Below are 22313 nucleotides of genomic sequence, written 5' to 3' on the forward strand. Positions count from 1 at the left end.
ACCACAATGTGGTTTTATTTTCAGTAGCTGAGGTAAGTTAGATTTAGGGGGCACTGGGGCTCTCCTGTGCAGAAGTGAGTCTCTCTTTGGGCAGTGGGAAGGACCAAGAGCCTGAAGGGTGAGGGGAAGATAACACTGCATAATTTTGTCTGATGCCTGACCTGCTCCACACAACCTCTCTTTGGGCCTGGAGGGGCATTTTATTAGAGAAACTGATCTAGAAGGTGGAGTCTTGAGTCACTGAGAATGACCCATGTGAAGATCCAGCATTTGGTGGATGATCATCCATCCCATGGACAGAGGAGCCTAGAGGCTATAGTCCATAGGATCACAAAGAGGCAGACACGACTGAAGCGACTTAGCACGCATGCACACATGCAACCACAGTCAAATTTAATCCCAGGTTAGAGGTCTTCTGGCTCTGGGAATGTAGATCTCCCAAATGTCCAAAGTAAACCAACAGTCAAACTCCACTCCACCTCCAAATGTGCATCAGATACAACAAGAGATATTAGAGGTTATGGAAGTGTTCACTGTGGTGAAAGCTTGACCTGCATCCTCATTCAGTCTTCCCTGAATCATGAGGTGGTGTCTTAGGTTGGGTTCTGTTCAAAGCAAACACTGAGACAAGGCCCTAGGTGGTTTATTTGGGAGGTCATCCCAGGAAGCGTGGCGATGGTATGGGGACGTGAGTCAGCAAAGGGCGGAAAATGATACCTGTGCATGAAAGTGAAGGTTATGTAGTGGACACCCAGTTCTCCACCCTGATGGAGACCCACAGGAAAAAAATTTGTGAAACGGACCTCACAGTCCCCTCACCAGGAGCAGGAAAGCTGCTACCAACCCCCATCCTCACTGTTTGAGGCTGTGGGCACATGTGGACGGCCCTGCACATTCAGCTGTGCTCACTGCTGTGGGCAGAGAAGACTCTCAGGTAGCAAGTCACGGGCTTCCTTAAACTGTCCCTTGCAACCTCCCGAGGAAGCCGAATGGCTATGAGCAAGATCCCAGCAGCTTCTGCTGCAGGTGCACGTCAGTGTCCTGTGAGAGATGAGAGACCTGAAGGAACTCCCAAAGTCAGACAGCTTGGCCCTGCTCCGATCTGCTGGACTAAGACGTTGCTCAATGTCCTTCTGTTAGAACGTGCTCCAAGATGTAGTGAGAGTGGGACCCAGGGCCCACTGAAACTTCATGACCACCTTCAAGGTGATGCCAGCAGCAGCCAGAGCAAGAAAGAGCTGACTGCCACTGTGACATGACCCTGCTGTGCTTCTGGAAGCTCTGGCATCTCTGTGGCACTCCGGGTGGCAGCACACCCAGGCAGGAGCTGTCCCACATGAGCCTTGGTCTGTCCCACAGAGCCGGGAGCCTAGAAGGGCAGTGACTTCAGGGGAATCCCCACTGCTGACCCAGGGCCACAGCAGCATCTTCTCAGCTGTACCTCCTGGGTCATGGCTCCCTCCCCCAGATCTTGTAACAGAGTGGTAGACATTGATAGTCTCGAGGGCTTGTGATGGCTGCCAGACCAGACCTGGGAGGCGAGGAGCAGACAGAGATCTGAGACTAACAGACAAGCAGCCAGCCCGAAACACCTTCCAGCCCCACCATCATCCACCCAGTCAGAGCTGGCCCTTCCCTGCCCCCGACACACCTCATCTGCATTGTGGTCACTCTCAGCTTGGACAAGGTGGAGCCGAATAATCACATTCATAGCACGATGCCTAATAGTACATATTCAGGAGTCAGACAGCTCCATGGCCTGCCAGCTGCAGGTTACCTAACTTCAGTGATGAGGAAACTAGAGTCTCTCATCTGTTGACTGTACGTGACAATGGCCCCTGGCAGAGCCAGGATCAAGTGAGTCAGGCCCTCATATATATTAAGTGTTCAATCAATGTGAACTCTTAGCATTGTAATAATTACCTCGGTGAAGGGAGAGGCATGATATGATTTGTCCAGTTGGTGTTCCTCAAAGATGGTCCATCATATAACATTAACCATGAGTCATTACTAATCATGCTCATTACCAATTACACTGAGCCACCATAGCCCCATACATGTGTGCATGCTAAGTTTCTCAGTCATGTCTGAGTCTTTGCAACCCTATGGACTGTAGCTCGCCAGGCTCCTCTGTCCATGGAATTTCTAGGCAAGAATACTGGAGTGGATTGCCATTTCCTCCTCCAGGCAATCTTCCTGACCCAGGGATCAATCCATGTCTCCTGCATTGCAGGCAGATTCTTTACTGCTGAACCACCAGGGAAGTTCTTATAGCCCCATGATTTCTGTCCAAACCCCTGCAAGTCTTGTGGGGACACTCAGGGGTCCTCTGAGGACCTCAGATGTTAACATTACTAATTCTGGGCTCTTTGCTAATGGGGGATAAAGAAAGCATGGGCTGTCTGAGGAAACTGAATCTGACCCAGGCTCAGGGAGGCTCATGGTGGAGGTGGCTGCGAATGAATTCTCCCTCTGGTCCTGAAAAGACAATTCCCCTTTCCATGTGTTCCTTTGCTCCTGGGGGTTGCTTTCCAGGCAGTGTGGTCCTCACAGCCTTCCTGAAGCTTTGCCTCCTCTGCACCAGGGCTGTCGGGAGCATGACAGGCCCCACAAACTCCCTTTGTCCTGAGCACACCGGTGGAAAGCTGAGTCGGGTAGGAGCAGGTCCTCCTATGGCATCACCACCTGGTGGCAGGGCCTTGTTCTTAGCTCCCCATCTTGACCTGTGGAGCAGATCACACCAAGGGAAACTTATGACCTCCCTGGAGGAGCTATTGCTCACAAGGCCATCTTGGCAGATTGCAGCCTTCCCCAGAGTCCCCTTTAAACCTTTTCAGTGACTGCAAATCGAAAGCCCTGGAAGACTCAGGCAGGTGTTGGAGGAGCGCCCGGACCCCTGGGCTGGCGTGGCTTTCTCTTTTCCAGGAACTGCCGCTCGCTGTCTGATTCCAGGGGCAGCACAGGCCTTCTCTTCTCGCTTTCTCCCCTCCCAAGGGTATTTTCTATGTGACTTAGAATAAGTATTCGGTCATGTGGATGTTACTATGGCAACCGATGTTTTAAATAAAAATAGTCCTCCACCCCCGGTAGCCTGTCAGTGTGAAATGAGCCGATAGGCAGTGAAAGGCTGTTGGCATCTGCATCCCTTCCATTCCCAGCAGCAGCCTCCTGGCACCCCCGGCCTCGAGGGCAGAGCCTGCAGCTGTGTGCAGGGGGCGGGGCCCCTGGGTCATCTGGGGAGACGGCAGGTAACTCGGCGCAGGCAGTTTCCCCACCTGGCGGAGGGCTCTGCCTGGTGCCTCGTACCCCGGCCCTCTGCCAGCGGCGGATGGATGCTGCAGTTCTCAGAGTCTTTCTGGCGAGAAACTTTAACTGATTCAAAGTGGGCTTTGTCTTGAGGTCTCCATCTGGGAGAACAAAAACGGAGACAAGGATTTATGTGCAAGTAGTTTCATTGGGAGGCAATCCAAAGAAACTCCAGCGGAGCGGGAAGGGGAGGCAGCTGGTGAAGGTGCATTATCAAAAGTTGACTGCTCTGCCTACGGGGAGCTCAGCCCTCCAGGAAGTTTGGAAGCCATGTTATCCCCCCACGGGGCAAAGAAACTGGTGGATTTATCTCGCGAACTCCATGGGTGCTTGAATGAGTGCTCCTCCCAGGGGCCATAACTCTATGTTCCTAGCTTTACCTGTGAGAAATCAGAATAAAACCAAACAAAACGCCAGCAAAGTCATCAGGCAGAGTCGCAGGCGTTGGCAGGCAGCAGCCTACAGCATTTGAAGGTGAATTCTTCCCGGGAGGATACGCACAGGGTAGCACATCACCTGTCCTGGGCCTCCTGCCTGAGCTGTCTGTCGGCCTGTCCATGGATTTCCCCAACTATCCTAAGTGTGTTAGAGTTGGGCTAAGGAGCTTCAGCTGAAAAGTGAAAGGAATGTAAAAATAAAGATGTTAATTAAAAAAAAGAAGAAGAAGAAGAACAGACCTTTGAAAGGTTGCCAAAATTCCAGAGATCCAGATGGTGAAATTGGTGTTTTCAGGGGCAAGGCTGACTGTTCTCCATCACAGTGGAGAGTGGAGGAAGGGTTGTGTTGTTGTTGTTGTTGAGCATTTAGTTGTGTTTCACTCTTTCCCGACCCCATGGACTATAGCTCACCAGGCTCCTTTGTCCGTGGGATTGTCCTGGCAAGAATATACTGGAGTGGGTTGCCATTTCCTTCTCCAGGGGATCTTCCCAACCCAGGGATTGAGCGTGTATCTCTTGCATTGGCAGGTGGATTCTTTACTGCTGAGCCATCTGGGAGGCCCCAGGAGGCAGCTTATTAAATCCCAAATGAGTGGTTTTGGAAAAGGTTGAGTACATCCTTCTTGACTCCCATATCTGATCTTTGGGGGAGTTAACAAATGCCAAGATTAGACACAATGATATTGAACCTAAGAAACTCAAACACTGGCGGGAGTAATGGATGGTGGTCTAGGCAAGAGCAAACAGGTAGAAATGCATTAGAGGTACATGACTTTGAGCTCTTGGTATGAATTGGGACAAGGCAGGCCTTTTGCCTTCTCTTGTTAGATTCCATTGAATCTAACAACCATCTGGCAGATCCATTCACCTTCAAATGACAGGCACCTTGGTCTTGCTTTGGGTGCAGAGTTGGTGTGTCTCTCCATCAGTGGAAGACAAGTTGCTTCTGGAAGTTGCCCCACCACCTCCTGGACCAATTAGATACCTTCTCCTTGGACTCTGACTCCTGAGTGGGATGTAACAAGGACAAAATTTGACTGGAGTTTATTGATGTCAACATTAGTGTCCTGAAGAAACAGAGTTTTCTAATTCCAGGAGACTGTGAGCTCTTGGGGCCCTAAAATTCTCTGGGCATCCCATTGTTGTTGAGTTGATAAGTCATGTTTGACTCTTTGCAACCCCATGGACTGTGGCACACCAGGCTTCCCTGTCCTTCACTGTCTCTCAGAGTTTGCTTAGACTCATGTCCGTTGAGTCGGTGATGCCATCCAACCATCTCATCCTCTGTCATCCCCTTCTCCTGCCCTCAATCTTTCCCACCATCATGGTCTTTTCTAATGAGTCACCTTTTTGCATCAGGTGGCCAAAGTATTGGAACTTCAACTTTCAGCATCAGTCTTTCCAATGAATATTTAGGGTTGATTTTCTTTAGGATCCACTGGTTTGATCTCCTTGCTGTCTTAAGGGACTCTCCAGAGTCTTATCCAGCACCACAGTTTGAAAGGATCAATTCTTTGATGTTCAGCCTTCTTTATGATCCAACTCACATCCATACATGACTACTGGAAAAACAATAGCTTTGACTATATGCACCTTTGTTGGCAAAGTGATGTCTTTGTGTTCTAATATGTTGTCTAGGTTTGCATACTTTTCTTCCAAGGAGCAAGTGTCTCTTAATTTCATGGCTGCAGTCACCATCCACGGTGATTTTGGAGCCCAAGAAAATAAAGTCTGTCACTGTTTCCACTTTTTCTCCATCTATTTGCAATGAAGTGATGGGACCGGATGTCATGATTTTAGTTTCTAAATGTTGAGTTTTAAGTCAGCTTTTTCACTCTCCTCTTTCACTATCATCAACAGGCTCTTTAGTTATTCTTTTCTTTCTGCCATTAGGGTAGTTTTGTTGCAGGAAGGGGGACCCCTTCCAGTGCCCAAAACTGGGCTCTTGTCTAACACTCAGAAATGAATTGTCCGAGGAGACACATGTGCTGACAAAGCAAGAGATTTTATTGGGAAAGGGCACCCGGGTAGAGAGCAGGAGGGTAAGGGAACCCAGGAGAACTGCTCTGCCGCGTGGCTCGCAGTCTTGGGTTTTATGGTGATGGGATTAGTTTCCGGGTGGTCTTTGGCCAATCATTCTAATTCAGAGTCTTTCCTGGTGGCGCACGCATCGCTCAGCCAAGATGGATGCTAGCAAGAGGGATTCTGGGAAGTGGACGGACAGGTAGTGTCTCCTCTCGACCTTTCCCGAACTCTTCCGGCTGGTGGTGGCTTATTAGTTCCGTATTCCTTATCAGGATCTCCTGTCATAAAACAACTCATGCAAATGGTTACTCTGGTGCCTGGCCAGGGTGGGCGGTTTCAATCAGTGTGCTTCCCCTAACAGTTTCATCTGCATATCTGAGGATATTGATGTTTCTCTTGACAATCTTGATTCCAGCTTGCGATTCATTCAGCCTGGCATTTTGCATGATGTACTCTGCATAGAAGTTAAATACACAGGATGACAATATACAGCTTTGATGTACTCTTTTCCCAATTTGGAACCAGTCCATTGTTCCATGTCCAGTTCTAACTGTTGCTTCTTGACCTGCAAACTGGTTTCTCAGGAGGCAGGTAAAGCAGTCTGGTATTCTCATGTCTTTAAGAATTTTCCACAGTTTGTTGTGATCCACACAGTCAAAGAGTTTAGCACAGTCAATGAAGCAAAAGTAGATTTTTTTTTTTTTTTGGAATTTCCTTGCTTTTTCTATGATCCATAGCATTTCAATAAGTTCTTGTTCCTTTTCCTATGGAATTAACAAGAATCTGTCTCTATGCTTGCCATGGGAAGAGACCTGACAGATTCTAATTCCTTTGGAGGGATCCCACTGGGATTAATATCCTAGAGGCTCTCAGATGAAGCCCTGTGAAAACCTTTCTGTTACTTCGTGCAGGAGATCTATTCAGGAGTGAGAGAGGAATGGAAAGATTATCTTAGTCTCATTTTCACAGAGGACTCAACTGAGAGGGAAATAGGAGTGAAAGGATTGTTTTGAGGGCAGGGAATTGGGTGCGTGGGTTGGGCAGGAAGATCCTCCAGCTGTCAAGCAGGTCTGATGATGTCTAGGCCAGGTCACTGGGGCACTCCTGAGCAAAGACTTCCCCTCCGAGGAGTTCCGCGTTGGCAGGAAGTGGCCGGGAAGGGCATGACCTTTGTTCAGAGACTGGGGTACATCTGAAGGCTCTGTGTCTGGAGGCTGTCAGCTCACGGCACTCCTGGCAGTTGAATGGCAGTTTCTTTCTTGAAGGGAGATCACAGCCTCACAGCTCCATGGCTGTAGAGGAAAGAAAGGGGGACCGCCTTCTGCCGAGCACACACGAGTCAGGCACTTTCTCCATCCGCCGCCCTCAGGTTGTCCACTGATCCTGGGAAGTCCGTGTCATTTCCACTCCCACAGCTGATGGAGGTGTTGCAGAAAGGGGACTCATTCCAGGACCCGAGGTTGAACTCTGGTCGAACGCTCAGGAAAGAATTATCCAAGGGAACACATGTGCTGACAAAGGAAGAGACTTTTTGGGAAGGGGCTCCTGGGTGGGTGCAGGAGAAGAGCAGCAGAGTAAGGGAAACCAGGAGAGCTGCCACGTGGCTCACAGTCTCAGGTTTTATGGAAATAGGATTAGTTTCTGCATTGGCTCTGGTCAATCATTCCGACTCAGAGTCTTTCCTGGTGGTGCACACATCACTCTGCCAAGGATGCATTTCAGCAAGGAAGGTTCTGGGAGGATGGCAGTTCATATGGATTGTAGTCTCCTCTCTCCTTTTGACCTTTCCTGAATTCTTGTGGCAGGTGGTAATTCGTTAGTTCCGCATTCCTTCCCACGACTTCCTGTTGTAAGGTAACTTATGCACACCATTACTATTGGGCCTGGGGCCAGGGCGGATGTTTAGGCAGTGGTTCCCCTAACCTAGCCTAGGCTGTCGTGCTAGTGACTGGCAGAATTGGGGTTTGAACCTGTGTCTATCTGGCTTGAACATTCCTGCTTCTATGTTGTGCAGCAGCGGCCGCCGGCTCCAGCTGCCGCCATCCCCTGGGGGACGTGAGCTCTGCAGCTGCGGGGCCTGCTCGGTGCTCCCGAAGCCTGTTTCCTCTCCGGGGTGGTGTAGGTACAGCCGGCCCTCCGTATCTGCCGGCTCTGCATCCTATCAAAAATATTTGAGGGGAAAGAATTGCAGAAAGTTCCAAAAAAGCAAAATTGGAATTTGCTGTGCACCCTGGCAACTCTTTACATAGCATTTACATTGTATTTACAACTATTTACATAGCATTTACATGGATTCGGTATAATAAGCAATCTGATTTAAAGGAGATGGGAGGATATGCCTAGATTATATGCTGATATGATTTTATATATGGGACTTGAGCATCCTTGGATTTCGGTATCTGGCGGGGGTAGGGAGTTCTGGAGTCAATCCCCTGTGGCCGCTGGATCCTGAGGGAGGACTGTATGCACACATGGGTCTGTCTTGGGTTCAAAACACAGCTCTCTTCCCCATGTGCCTTAGGTAGATGCTGAGGAGAGTAGTTTAACGGAGAGGGGATCACAGGAAACAGGCGTTGAGGGGAGGACTCATGAGGAGCTGTGCAGAATGTTTGGACAGTTTTTTAAGATTAACTTTTATTGCAGTATAGTTGCTTTCCAATGTTGTGTTGGTTTCTGCTGTAGAGCAGAGTGTCAGCCATACACATACACATACCCCTCCCTTTTGGACTTCCTTCCCATTCAGGTCCCCAGGTGGGGACACGTTTGACTCTCAGTCCTCATGGTGGCGCTGGCTTCCGCCTGCACTTCCGGGAGCATGTGGCCTGCAGAGGGGCCCGGTGACGCCAGGGTAGCAGGTGGAGCCTCAGGTCCAGAGCTTCAGAAAGGATGTGGTCAGCCTGCAGGTTCTTGTCCGTCACAGCCCCAGGGAGCCCAAGGAAGCCCAGGTACACGGTGGGCGTCCACGCCAGCTGCCGCACTGCATACCCAAGGCTGTGGGAAGAACCTGCCTCCAGTGTGGGGGTATCCAAGCCTTGCAGCTCAGGATGCAGGAGAAGCAGTGATCCTCACATTTACTGGGACATCTTAAGTAGTCACGTCACACTGCCGTCACAAAATATGACTGACTGGGTGTCTTAAACAACAGAAACTGCTTTTTTTTTTTAATGGTTTTGGAGGCTGGAAGTTCAGGATCAAAGTGATGGCCAATTTAGTTTTTTCTGAGGCCTTGTACCTTGGCTTGCAGGCAGCTGCCTTCTTGTTGTATCCTCACATGGTCCTACCTCTGTGTGTGTGTTCCTTCTGCATGTGCATTCCTCCTCTTTTCAGCTGTGCCAGATGGCTTAGGGCTCCTTAGTTCCCCGACCAAGAATGGAACCCAGAACCTCTGCAGTGGAAGCGTGTGTGGAGTCTTAACAACTAGGCCACCAGGGAGGTCCCTCTCTTCCTCTTTAAGGACACCAGTGCTATCTGATTAGGGCCCCACCTTTATAACCTCATTTAAGGTTCATTCCTTCCCTGAAGGGCTTATCTCCAAAATCTGTCACATTCTAAGGCATTATGGTGTTAACATGCGAATTTTAGGGGGACACGGTCCAATTCACATCAGGCACGAATAGCTGGCAAGTGGACCTGGGTCTCAGCCATTTTGCCTCGTTGTACCGGCCCCAGAGACAGGAAGGGGGACAGCTGAGGGCCCCACAGCTTCAGTGGCCGTCGGTGCTGAGTCAGGAGCAGACCTGTCTGCCCACGGTGACCCCAGCCCAAGGACTGCTCATGCCCACAGCCTGCAGGGCATCATGCCTCTGAGGTCTCCTGTCCTTGTTCCCCTCTCCTTGGGGACCTCTGGCACCTGTTTCTGGCTCCCCAGATTCTCCTGCATCTGGTGCTTCTCTTTCCCTGATGGATGCTCCAGGAGGTGGCAGGGTGCAGTGCCAAGGGGCCTGGCCCGCAGCGTCAAGTCCCCGGTTCCCAGGCTGGCTGGGCTGGGTGACCTTGTGCAGGAGCTTCTTCCCTTTATCCCCTCATCTGGGAACTGAGTGGGCAGGGTTAGGCTGTCATTCATGTTTTTTTTTTAATTTTTTTATTTTTTAGTGTTGTTGAAAATTTGTGGGGAGAAATGTGGGCACTTGTGTCTGCTGGAGGGATAATACATTGGAATCATTCATCTGGGAAGGCAATTTGGTAGCATTTCAAATGCTCCAAAGGAACTACATATCCAAGATGATTTCTTGTGACACGTTCTTAGAAGTGGACCTGCTGGGCCACATCTGAGCTACAAGGGGAGACCTTAGTGTTGGTTTCTAGTTCTGTTTTTATAAATGTCAAAATGCCCAATGCCAAGGGGTCAAATGAACAATGGTACTCTATCCAATGGAACACACAGAAATGATTCTGCAAAGATTATTTAATGATTTGTTAAGATTTTTCATCATATCAAATGAAAAGGGTAATTACAGAATAACACATAGTATGATTTCATCCATGTTAAAAAAAAATACAGATCTGAAAGGATAATAACAAAGGTTAATAATAATGGAATACACAGTGATTACTTCTGTATGATGGGATTGGAGAGATGTTTAAAAATCTTTATTTTCTAATGTAATATATATTCATTGCTTTTATTATAAGAAAACCCACAAAAACAGTTCTATTAAAAATAGTTTACATAGGTTTTGACAGATACTTCTGGCTGGCTAACTCTATAGCTATTACTAACTCACTCCTCCCTTGCTGTCTCAGCTTTCCCACTCTGTATGAATCCTTATCTTTCTAGTGTGGGTAGGGAGGCCAGTTGATCGAGTTCTGGCCATTGAGATGTAAGTAGAAGTCTTCCCGGTGATGGTGGAGGATTCTAGCGAGTTTATGTCTCTTGATGAAAGGAAGGGGATAGTATGGGCTCCGCTACTTCCCGTTTCTTCTTTCCAGAAGGTGGAGGTAATGCCTTGAACAGCAGCAGCCCTCTTGTGACCGTGAAGTGATAACGGTGATAAAGCAGAAGGGGCTCCAATAGCCTGGGCTTTTGAGGGCATCGTTGAATTATTTCATCCTGCTGGATTCACCTTCAGGCTTCGTGTTATGGGGGATAATTCTGATATAACAGTTCTGGTCAGGCAGGTTATGAATGCTGTTAGCTGCAAGTAACAAAGTTTAGATCTTTCCTTTAGGCCCTAAGTCACTCCTACCAAACCACACTGATTCCATGGAAACAGGGGTGTCTTCACCAAGACACTTCCTTCCAAAGCTGGTGGTGCCATCTGTTTGGCATTAGTGTCTCAATTTGTTTGGTGATTTTGAGAGGAAAGGGGCACTGAATGTCTCCTGAAGGATCAGAAATGCAGTAAGCATGCCCACCAGCCAGAACAAGCAGGGCACTGCATGAGCAAGTGGGTCAGCTGTTCCTCAAAATACCTTCTATGTGCCGAGTCCTGGGTTTCTGAAGCTTATTGCCTAATGGAGAAATAGGATATGGCAAAGTCATAGTTAATTCATTGCCGAATTGTTTTGAAGTACAGGGTGCCGTGTGAGTAACGGGGGAGCCTGACCTAGTCTGGAGCTCAGGGAAGGCGGCCTAGAAGCTGTTTTGTGTATCCTTCAGCTCCACAAGGATAAATGCCTCCCAAATGCCTGGGCTTGTTTCTGATGGCCTCTGGTCAGTGCCCCAGGGAAGGCCTCCTCCTCTGGGACAAGAGCCCTCAACTGTGGGCTTTCCTGCCCATATCTGAGCTTCCCAGAGCTTGAGTGATATGAACACCCCTTAGAGGAGGCCACCCCCAGAACCATACACATGCAGGATGGGCTGGTGAAGCTGGGCTGAGAAGGGTCTGTTTACATCCCAGCCTCAGCAAAGATGGGATCCGTGGTCTCTCTTTCAACAAACATGTATTGACACCAACTGTATGTCAAGTGCTGTTGGATACATGAGTGATCAAAGGAGTCAGTTATGCTAGCCTTTGGGTCTGGAGGAAGATCAGATCACAGGTAAATCACATAAGAGTCTAAAGGTGACCTGTGCTGTGTGCGATGACAGGACAGGGCAGGGTCCAGAGATGGGAGGGAGGGGTGTGCTGTAGACGGCAGCAGGCGGTCAGCTGGACGGTCAGGGGGCTCTGACTGGGGGGAGGAGGGGCCGTGGTGACACCTGAGGGGACGGCATGTGAAGGCCTTAGGGGGAGACAGCGTGGGGAACAGCAGACGAGGGCATGGATCCCACGTGGCCACGGGCAGCGGAGGCCAGAGCCCTCTGACCTGACTGGTGTTTCAAAAGAACTGCAGGTCAGCCTTTGCCTCCTCAATCTATGGAATCAGACAGCAAGAGGGTCAAGGGCGGGGGCCCTGGCAACCTTTCAGGTGAGCTGCATCAGTGGTTGTGGTCTCGGCCCCTGTGCCCGCCAAGGAAGCCTGAACAGTGAAGCGTTTACTTTCATTTTGCTGTATCTTTTAATGTGGCTTTTTATAATCATAAAAATAATTCAAATACTTCTAAAGAAGTGGTTATCTCTAGGGACAGAATAAGGGACTTTCACAGCCTATCGTGTATGTCTGTACTCCTTTTGATTTTTGAGCGGTTTGGTCCTGCAGCAGTGTTTTTTTTTTCCCTTCCGTTTTGTTTTGTGGCTCTAACCATTGAGGGGCATTCCTGGAAGCATTGTACAAAAAGAAATGGTAAAAAAAAAAAAAAAAAAAAAAGTGAATGGATTGCGTTTCACAGTTGTAAAGACACACACCCACACACCCCTCTTCCTCCACTTAAGTCAGGCCTCAAGGGAACAGCCTTGGAGGTTCACTCCAGGAGGGCATGGCTTTTCCCCCATGTTTCCAGTGCTGTCTCTGCCCGAGATCCAGTTTCAAGCAGAAGACAGGTAAGAAGTCTTGAAGGCAGTCAGTCACATAGCGGTAGGCAGGTGTGTGTGGGGCTGCTGCCCAGGAAAGGAAGGATGAAGCCCCTCAGCAGGGTTGGCAGTAGACATTTGGGGGCGTGACACCCACTCACCAGCCGTGAGGCGTTGAGCAAGTGTCTTGGCCTTTCTGAGCCAGTTCCTCACCTGAGAAATGGGGATGACGACACTGCTTCCCTCCCCAGAGATGCTCCGAGCCTCAGAGAGATGACACCATCCAGGGGCCAGGATGCAGTAAATAGCAGCAGTGGGGTGGGCTCATTGTGTTGGTTCTGGAGCATAGAGACCTGTGGCTTTGGAAACTCCATGCCATGTGGCCTAAGCCGGGTTACTTGACCTGTGTGGGAGTTGCAGTGGGACAAGGCCAGGGGGAGGTCTTTGCACAGTCACAGGTACCCCCTGAAGCCATGGCAGCAGCCCCTCTGCTCCAGTCAGTGTCCACCCCAACCCCCGATTTCATTCCCTTGAGATGTGACTGATGGGCTGCTGGGAGGCGCCCACCTGCTCGGCTAAGATGGCAGAGTGTCCCAGACCGGAAGCAGCTCCCAGCTTTCACCTTCCTTAGCTCTCCTTGCTTCTGGACTCTGTGCTACCCATTAGAAATCAGCAGCAGAGCCCCAGGTCCCCCAAAGCACCCCAGTATACCAGAAGCTGGAGAGAATTAGGTTTTCTTACTTACTTAGTCTGATCCATTTTTCTACCAAAACTCTTTTCTGCTATGCTTTTTAAAAAAAGTAATCTTTATTGGAGTGTAGTTGATTTACAGTGTGTTAGTTTCTGCTGCACCGCAAAGGACATGAGTTATACATATAGTCACTCTTTAGATTCTTTTCCCAGACAGGTCATTACAGAGAACAGAGTATCCCCGCGCTCTACACTAGGTTCTCATTAGTTACCTGTTTGTCGTATGCGAGTGTGTGTATGTCTGTCCCCATCTCCCAATTTATCCCTCCTCCACGTACCCCCTGGGAACCATAAGTTTGTTTTCTATACCTGTGACTCTATTTCTGTTTTGTAAGTTCATTTATATCTTCTTCTTTAATAAAAAAAAAACAAGATTCCACATATAAATGATAATATGTATTTGTCTTCCTGCCTCAGCTCTCAGTATGACAAACTTCCGGTCCACCCGCGTTGCTGCAAGTGGCATTTGCTCATTTTTATGGCTAAGTAACCTTCCATTGTATGCAGGCACTACATCTTTTCCCATTCCTCTGCTGATGGGCATTTAGCTTGTTTCTGCGTCCTTGCTACTTGGAAACAGTGCTGTTATGAACACTGGGGTGGACTGCTCTGCCTTTTAAAATAGCAATTTCAAACTCTCTCTTTGGTCTCTGTGAGGTTCCTTGAGTTTAGGGGACAGAGGGAATCAGTGTTTATTGCCTCTCTTCTCTTTAAAAACCCGTCCACCATTCCTATGGTGCAAACCTTCCACTTCACCTCTGTTGAGGCCCTGAACTCTTCCTAAAATTTCAGCAACATCTGTGTACACAGTTTTCCCTGCAGCCTCACTGCTGTAGGTAAGATATGATACATGGGAATTCTTGCTTTGTGGCAGTACAGCGAATACATTACTATTAATATATGTATATATATGTGTGTGTGTGTATATATATAGTGAGGAAAAGTCACTTCCCTGGGGTATCATTTTCAACAAAGCGCTGAATGTCCTTGGCTGTGGCTCACACAAGGAATGCATAAACCACCACCCGTGGGACCTAAGTAAACGTCTAGTGATGACTACAAGCGAAGTAAACCAGGAAAATCTCCCCTCCCTCCACCATCAAAAAAGAAACCCACTTCAAGGTAAATAACAAAATTTTTCAAGTTCAAATGAAACGACTGTCCAGTGTTCATCTTTATGGTGTTAAGAGTTTCCCCAAGTTAGGTGCCAAATCCTAAAGGGCTTCTGATTACTCAGACCGACCCCGGGTGCTCTGAGCTGGCATGGCTGACTTTCCTGGTCCCCAGGTGTTCATCACAGAGGTGGCCAATCAAAGGTGGGTCTGCATGTGGGTCTGGGGGAAGGTTTCTTAACCTCTCTTTGCCTGTGGTTCCTCTTCATAAATGGGCTTGTTGTGAGCTCTGAAAATGTGCCTCGTAGTCTCTTAATAATTCAGTCACTAAGGAATGAACATCTAAGCCTTTAAATTGGGGGAAACTTTTACCTTCCAGTGTCCCTGCTGTGACAGATAAAAGGATGTTCTGGGGGTGTTTGTTCAGGTGAGGAAAGGAAGGGTCAGGTTTCCACAGCATAGAACACCAGGAGGTTTACTTTAAAAATTCAAAAAAGTAGGTTTAAGAAAAATTATTATTCAACATACAGTGTGGGCTTAAAAAAATATTCACAACCTTAAAGTTGAGAGTTATGTTTTATTTGGTGGGAATTTTTAGGATTCAAGCCCAGGAGACAGCATCTAAAGTAACCCCGAGAGAACTGCTCCAAGGGGGCAATGAGGGGGGAGCTACATTACACAGAATTTTTCAACAAAGGGCAGTAGTCAGAACCAGATGATTGTTAATTAAAGAAAACCAGTTATATCTCAAGATCAGGAATTTAGCACTTGTCTCTGTATGGAAGATGCAAGAAGTTTGGGGCTCACGGAAATCATTCCTTTGATATGTACCTCACCTAGCTGGGGCCAGTGTGCAATGTTTCCCCATTCTGAGTTTCCTCAGGGCTCGCTGTAGGGAGTGGCTGCAGGCTGGTTGCTAGATGGCAGGTATTCTTGTCTTTCCCGAATTTCTCAGGCTCATGTTGCAGGACTGAAGTCGCTGATGACTGTGACATCCTTGTGTACTGATATGGCTGGAAATATTCTTATTTCTCAGATTCTTCTCTTGAACCAGAATTTGACCAATATCTGGGAGACATTTCGTGACCAATTATTATCCCAGGGCACAGGGAGGCTCATCCCAGATCAGGCAGAAATTCCTGTTGACGTGCCACTCCAGGTGCAGAGCTCCAGATTAGGCCCTGTTGATAATGAAAGGTTCTCTGGACCCTCTGTCTTACTAGGATCCAGAAAATGTTTTCCCTTGTCGCCTATTCCCATACCTGGAATCACACTTAAAATTATTTTATAAGAGTCATAAATATGATCAATTTCCTCACGATGTTTAGCCATCATCAATTTTGTTGGAGGCCCGGTTGCACACTGGGTACTGTAAAAGACAACAATCTCACAAAATAGACACGATATTATAAAATAGGCAAGATATAAGTAATACAGCTAGTACCATTGACAAAAGTCATAGTTATAAATCCTATTCACCATTCATTTGGTCCTATGTAATTAATTCCTGTTCATCTGGATGAAGGAATCAGATATTCCATTAGTTTTGTCACTTGTTATCCACTTCAGTGGCATCATCTAAAGCTATCAGAGATTTTTGTTTAAAAAGTTCTTTTTATGAGTCTGCTTGAAACATCTTCATTTTGTAAAACCATCAGTGTAAAATAATTATTGTCTACAAAGGACAAAGCTTAAAATAGTATGGTTAAAGATTTAAGTACAATGCAATTAGTAGGAACCTTGGATATTTTTGTGATGTAACATTTTAGGATAATAACTAGAATTATGATTAATAACATTATATCAGGACATATCAGAGGGTAGGGATTCCATATAAATTTTGGAATATATTAATGACATTTATCCATGCACTGTAACTTAAGGTTCATCTTGACACTATTTCTGAAGTAATTTAACATACCAAATAAACTTAGTTTAATATTCCTCTCCAAGATCTTTCAGAGATGTTCCTTTGAAGTATCCCAGAGTCAACTGGAGGCTAAAAGAACTTTAGTTAAGAGTTTGATAAAAATATCAAAGAGGTTTAAAATGCAACAGGATCACAGGTTACTGTTAAACAATACTCATCATTTAACCGAAGTTACAAAACAAGAAAACAAATATGGATCACTTGTGTGTGTGCGCTAAGTTGCTTCAGTTGTGTCCGACTCTTTGCAATCCCATGGACTGTAGCTTGCCAGGCTCCTCTGTCCATGGGATTACTCTCCAGGCAAGAATACTGGAGTGGGCTGCCATGCCTTTCAGGGGATCTTCCCACAGGGATAGCACCTGAATCTCTTACCTCTCCTGCAGGGCACAGAAACTCACACAATCTGTTACCAAAGAGGAGCACTTCTAACAGAGAGAGAAATCAAATTCCAGTCTTGCATTAGTTTACTTAACAAGATCCATTTACTTAGTTAACTTCAATCTAAATTTAATCTTAACCCTAACTATGCATAAAACTTGTTTCTCAGGTTTCATTTCCACAATCTTTCTTCAGTTTCTGTATCTGTATCAGCCTGTCCCTTATATTTTTTCTTCCAAATAAAACCAACCAACCTATTCTTTTTCCTCAATAAAATACAATTCCATTCCTCATACCTTCTTTACTGAAAACACATTCTATTTCCTACTGAATATTGAAATGTTTCTATAGTATTCCTAGTAGTTTTAACTACATGTTTAAATTAGAATCCTCAACTTTGTTTTGAAAAACAAGTCTATAAATTTATTCATGACTATTAGGCACTGTGGGATTCTAGTTAAAAATGGATATATCACCATATTATAAACTAAAAATGCCTACATGCATTGTTTTTCGAGAGTAATTCAAATTAGTAGCTTCCATCTAGAAATATCACATAAGGTGTCTACATGGTAAACTGTCAGTGATTAGGGTTTTTCAATAGCTATTTAAAAAAATTTTTAATTGAAGGGTAAATTACAGTATTGTGATGGTTTCTGTCATACATCAATATCAATCAGCCACAGGTATACATATGCCCCCTCCCTTTTAAACCTGCCTCCCCATCTCACCCCTTTAAGTTCCCCGTGTCATATAGCAAAGTCACACTGGCTATCTACTTTACATTTGGTAATGTGTATGTTTCAATGCTGCTCTCTCAGATCATCCCACTGTATCTCTTCTCCACTGTGCCCAAAAGTCTGTCCTCTATGTCTGCATCACTATTGCTGCCCTGCAGACAGGTTCATCAGTACCATCTTTCTGACTTATTTCACTCTGTGTAATAGTAGGCTCTAGGTCCTTCCACCTCATTAGAACTGACTCAAATGCATTCTTTTTTATAGCTGAGTAATATTCCATTGTGTATATGGACCACGACTAGAATCCTCAACTCTTAAAAACCCTAATTTCTAGTAAAAGCTAAGATGTAAGCAATATGAACTTTTACATTAGTATCTTGTATCCTGGTGAACATAAATATCAGTAATAATTTCTAAAAACATTTGTTTTCTAACAGAGAGCATTTCAGGTAGCACCAAATAGTTTCATTAATAGTTCTAAATACTTTTAGTTTTTCTATTTAGTAACTGATGTCTCAGTATCTTATTTCTTTTTGGAAATTATCTAGCTAGTCAATAAACTTCCATCACTTAAATTAGCACAGTTTTAGTACTGTAAGTTACCAATATCTGTAAAAATCATTTTAAGTAGGCATTTCTAAAATATTTTTAAAGAGTTTACCCAAAAGCTCATCAAGTCTCATAGTATCAAGTCATTTTCCTTGCAATATATAGAATAGGGTTTTATTTAACTTCTATTAAACCTAGGCTTCCTTGATGGCTCAGATGGTAAAGAAACCACCTGCTAATATAGGAGACGTGGGTTTGATCCCTGGGTCAGGAACATCCCTTGGAGAAGGGAATGGCAACCCACTCCAGTATTCTTGCCTAGAGAATTCAATTCCATGGACAGAGAAGCCTGGCAGGCTACAATCCATTGGATCACAGAGTCAGACACAATTGAGCAACTAACACTTTCACTTTTCAAACCTAGGTACAATACTTAATTATACTTAATACTGATGACTCTAAAGAAGTGTCTATATTATCTAGATCAATAAACATAAATTTTAATACCAGGTTTCAACTTAACATTGAATACTTCCTAGTTCACGTGAACCTGAAGGTCATTTTGGCCAGTTTCTTTAATTTGTAAGCACTCTTTAAAAATTTAATTTTGATAATATTATCCACAGGTAGAGATCTCTCATATGTATAATGTGTTCACAGGCATAAACAGGCAAAACTAAACATCTCATGGATTTGTTAGGAGCAGCATACTGACTGAAACCGCCCTCCCTGGCCAGGCACCACTGTAACCATCTGCATGAGCTGTTTTAGGACAGGAGGTCCTGGTAATGAACACGGAACTAATAAGTCACCACCAACCGGAAGAGTTTGGGAAAGGTCAAAAGGAGACACCACATGTCCGACCACCTCCCAGAATCCTTCTGGCTGGCATCCATCTTGGCTGAACAAGGCATGCTCCACCAGGAAGGACTCTGAGTCAGAATGATTGGCTAAAGACAACCCGGAAACTAATCCCATCACCATAAAGGCACGGTGGCAGAGCAGTTCTCCTGGGCTCCCTTACCCTACGGCTCTCCGCCCGGGCCCTTTCCCAAGGGGGCCTTTTCCCTCTTGCTTTGTCAGCACATGTCTCCTCAGACAATTCATTTCCGAGTGTTAGACAAGAGCCCAGTTTTGGGCCTCAGAAGGGGTTCAGCATCCTGCAACAGATTCACTTTAAAAAAAAATTATGAACCTGGTATTACAATATAAACTTACTAATTTATAAAGAACAGTTGGAATACATTAGAACTGCTTGTTCAGACGACTAAAGCTTTACTATTTGTGAAGTCTAGCTGAGGGAGTATTCCCAGTGGTTTGAATTTTAAAACTGCCACTTTGTTATTTTTTTTTCCTTCCTTGGTTTCAGGTCTTAACTGATTGAGCTAATTAGGCTCAGACTCAGGTCTCTGTGGCCTGTACTTAGTAATATATTCTGGTTTGTAGAGATCTGCAAGAGAAAGACAGTTGCTTTTAATTCCCTCAAAGAATAAGTCTGCCAGTTAAATAATACTAAAAGATTGATTTGTCCAACTATATGTTATGTATCAGTGAAAAGATTTCTAACTGAAATTTGAGTTCTGTGTCTTAGAACTTGAGCATTTATCTTGCTTGCCTTGAAAGGTTTTCATAAGGCATTCAGCAGAAACCTTCTTTTCTGAGTTTATATATTAAACCCAGAGTAGAAACCACTCTTTTTAATATTATATAGTTTTCAGTTTTCACTCACTTGTATGGCTCAGGTTGGTTTCCTTTAGTACGTTCAGTTATGATTTCCTGAGGCGCAGCTTTATATACCTTGTTTTACAGTATCACACAGGGGAAGTATTTCCCCGTGGAAACATGCCTATCCTACAGTAATTAAACAAGAGATGTAACCATCTTATATAAAGCCCATTTAAATATACCAGCTTTATATACTTTCATCTCAATTCTGGCAACTTATATCTTTAGTTTTCATTAGGATCCAATCAACAAGTTTTGATCTTACAGGAGGGGTTTTAAGAAATTATTTTGTTTTTTCCCTATCCATCGTATCTGTTTTTATATAAAAGGCTCTGCGATCTCTAGAGGGGACTGAGCCTCAGGAGCAGGCCCTTCGGCCCAACTGCTGCCCCCAGCAGTTGCTGGTCAGGTATCTCAGGGAAAACTTTTCCAGCTCCTTAAATATATATTTTAAAACTGGGGTAAATAGATTTGTTTGACTTTTAATGCTGGAGACCAGAAGGAAGTATTTTCTGACCCATTTAACCTTAGGTAGTGTAGTAATATAAAAACCTTGTGTTTTAATCACATTAATGTCATTTCTATTTATCCCATTTTAAATCTAAAGATTTCTTTATTCACTTGAGATAATTCCTTTAAAAATTTCTACCTTGCTGGAAATAGTATCCAGACTTTCCTTATGTGTTTTTCCTATTAACATTAATTATTCTAATGCCATCTGTAAGACTCATTGAAGGGGGAGCAAAAACCGCGAAGGGAGCTTCCCAAACCAGTTTTTCTTGTTTTAAACTGAAGTACTTGGGTTCACCATTGAATACATATTTTCCACCTCTGGTTTGTTTTTGTAAGTACCAGTAAAACAGCTATTTATAATGGGAGCCCTCTAGATTCACCAATTTGTTAGTTTCTCCAATTTTAAAAGGATCCATCATTTGGCCATTAGTAAAATATATATTAATAGTGATTCAAACCTGCAGGAGACTTCTGAGTAGGGGAGGATGTAAGTAAAGCCTGGGGAGTTTCCTTTCAAAAACAGTATAGCAGAGGGCAAGTTTTCAAAACACACACAGACACACACTCTGTCCTAGGACGATCAGGTAGAAGCAAAGACACAGAGAAATGCAAGTTCCCCACTACAAGGCCTTTGTTTAAAGTCAGAATTCAAAAAGATATTTTTATCAAGCCAGCTTTTTAACCTTAATTTAACTGTGTATGCAATAAAAAAGCCTCCCCCCATCATGTTTAGGGCAAGATTTCCTTCAATTTCCAATTAAGTACTTCTAAATCCTGTACATGCATAAACCTGGCTGAGTTCAGGCAAAGGAGAAGAATCTGCTCTGATCATCCGTTATCAGTCGCCATAACTGTGGACTTAAAAATATTCACAACCTAAAAGTTGAGAGTTATGTTTTATTTGGTGGGAATTTTTAGGACTTTAAGCACAGGAGACAGCATCTCAGGTAACACTGAGGGAACTGCACGGAGGTGGGTGGTGGGGGAAGCCAGGTTATATAGAAGTTATGTCAAAAACACCAAAAGTTGTTATTTAAAGAAAACCAGATATTCCAGGTTAAGGAATTTAGCACTTTTCTATGTATGGGAAGATGCGAGAGTCTGGGGCTCACTGAAATCATTCCTTTGATATGTACCTCATCTATCTGGTGCCAATATCCTACATTTTAACATCCTGAGTCCTCAGGCTCACTAGCTCACAGGGAGGGCTGAAATCATTGATGACTGTGACATCCTTGTTAACTGATATGTCAAGAAATATTCCATTTCTCACAGTAAATGCCCTAAACTTCTCACACTGCTCTAAATGGACTGTGTGGGTATTCCACAACCTTGCCCTTTTCACATTTGATAATGAAAGGGTTTCCCCCCCCCCCTTTTACGTATTTCAGTGGTTCTCAAACTTGAAGCACTTCAGAATCTCCTGGAGGGCTTATTAACACATAGGTTGCAGGATCTCCCCTCAGGGTTTCTGATTTAGCAGGGCTGTGGGGACCTGGAGAGGATGTGTTGTATAACAAGTTCCCAGGTGCTGCTGACCTCTGAAGGTAAACCCCACTTTGAGAAGCATGGCTCTATCTGACATTAAATATTTACTCAGGAAACTTCCTTTCCAAACCCTGCTGTTCCCAGAAGCGCTGACCTTGAAGGTAACTGTGCAAACCTCGAATGAATTCACCAGCTTAACAACAAAATTAAGTAGAGCTTCCTCTGGTTCTTAAATAGTTTTCTCTCTCTGGACTTGACCCTATTTTATATTTCATTAGGTTTTTAATCAGGTTTCGTTATGAAGTACTTTAAACAAGGTTGGAATTTAACCTTTTATAAGCATACAAACAGGAAGAATACTTGCCTGGTCTGCCAGGTTTCAGAGACCAGAGAGAATGGAGTGGGCTTCGCTGGGTACTTGGGAGCAAGCCCTGGGGACCTTCATGTTCAGCCTTGTCCTCCTGTTTTTAAAGTATAGGTGATTTACAATATTGTGTTAATTTCTGCTGTACAGTAGACTGATTCAG

General features: G+C 45.2%; 1 long non-coding RNA gene across 1 annotated transcript; it reads right to left on the reverse strand.

The window, feature by feature from the left end:
* Positions 1 to 10158: 10158 nt before the first annotated feature.
* Positions 10159 to 22117, reverse strand: LOC122424633. Its single transcript, XR_006264490.1, has 2 exons — positions 19085 to 22117; positions 10159 to 16462 (listed from the first exon to the last, which is right to left on the reverse strand). It is a non-coding gene; the product is annotated as an uncharacterized LOC122424633 (long non-coding RNA).
* Between the last annotated feature and the right edge of the window lie 196 nt (positions 22118 to 22313).

The sequence above is a fragment of the Cervus canadensis genome, chromosome 22, assembly GCF_019320065.1.
Source record: "Cervus canadensis isolate Bull #8, Minnesota chromosome 22, ASM1932006v1, whole genome shotgun sequence".
Taxonomy (NCBI): domain Eukaryota; kingdom Metazoa; phylum Chordata; class Mammalia; order Artiodactyla; family Cervidae; genus Cervus; species Cervus canadensis.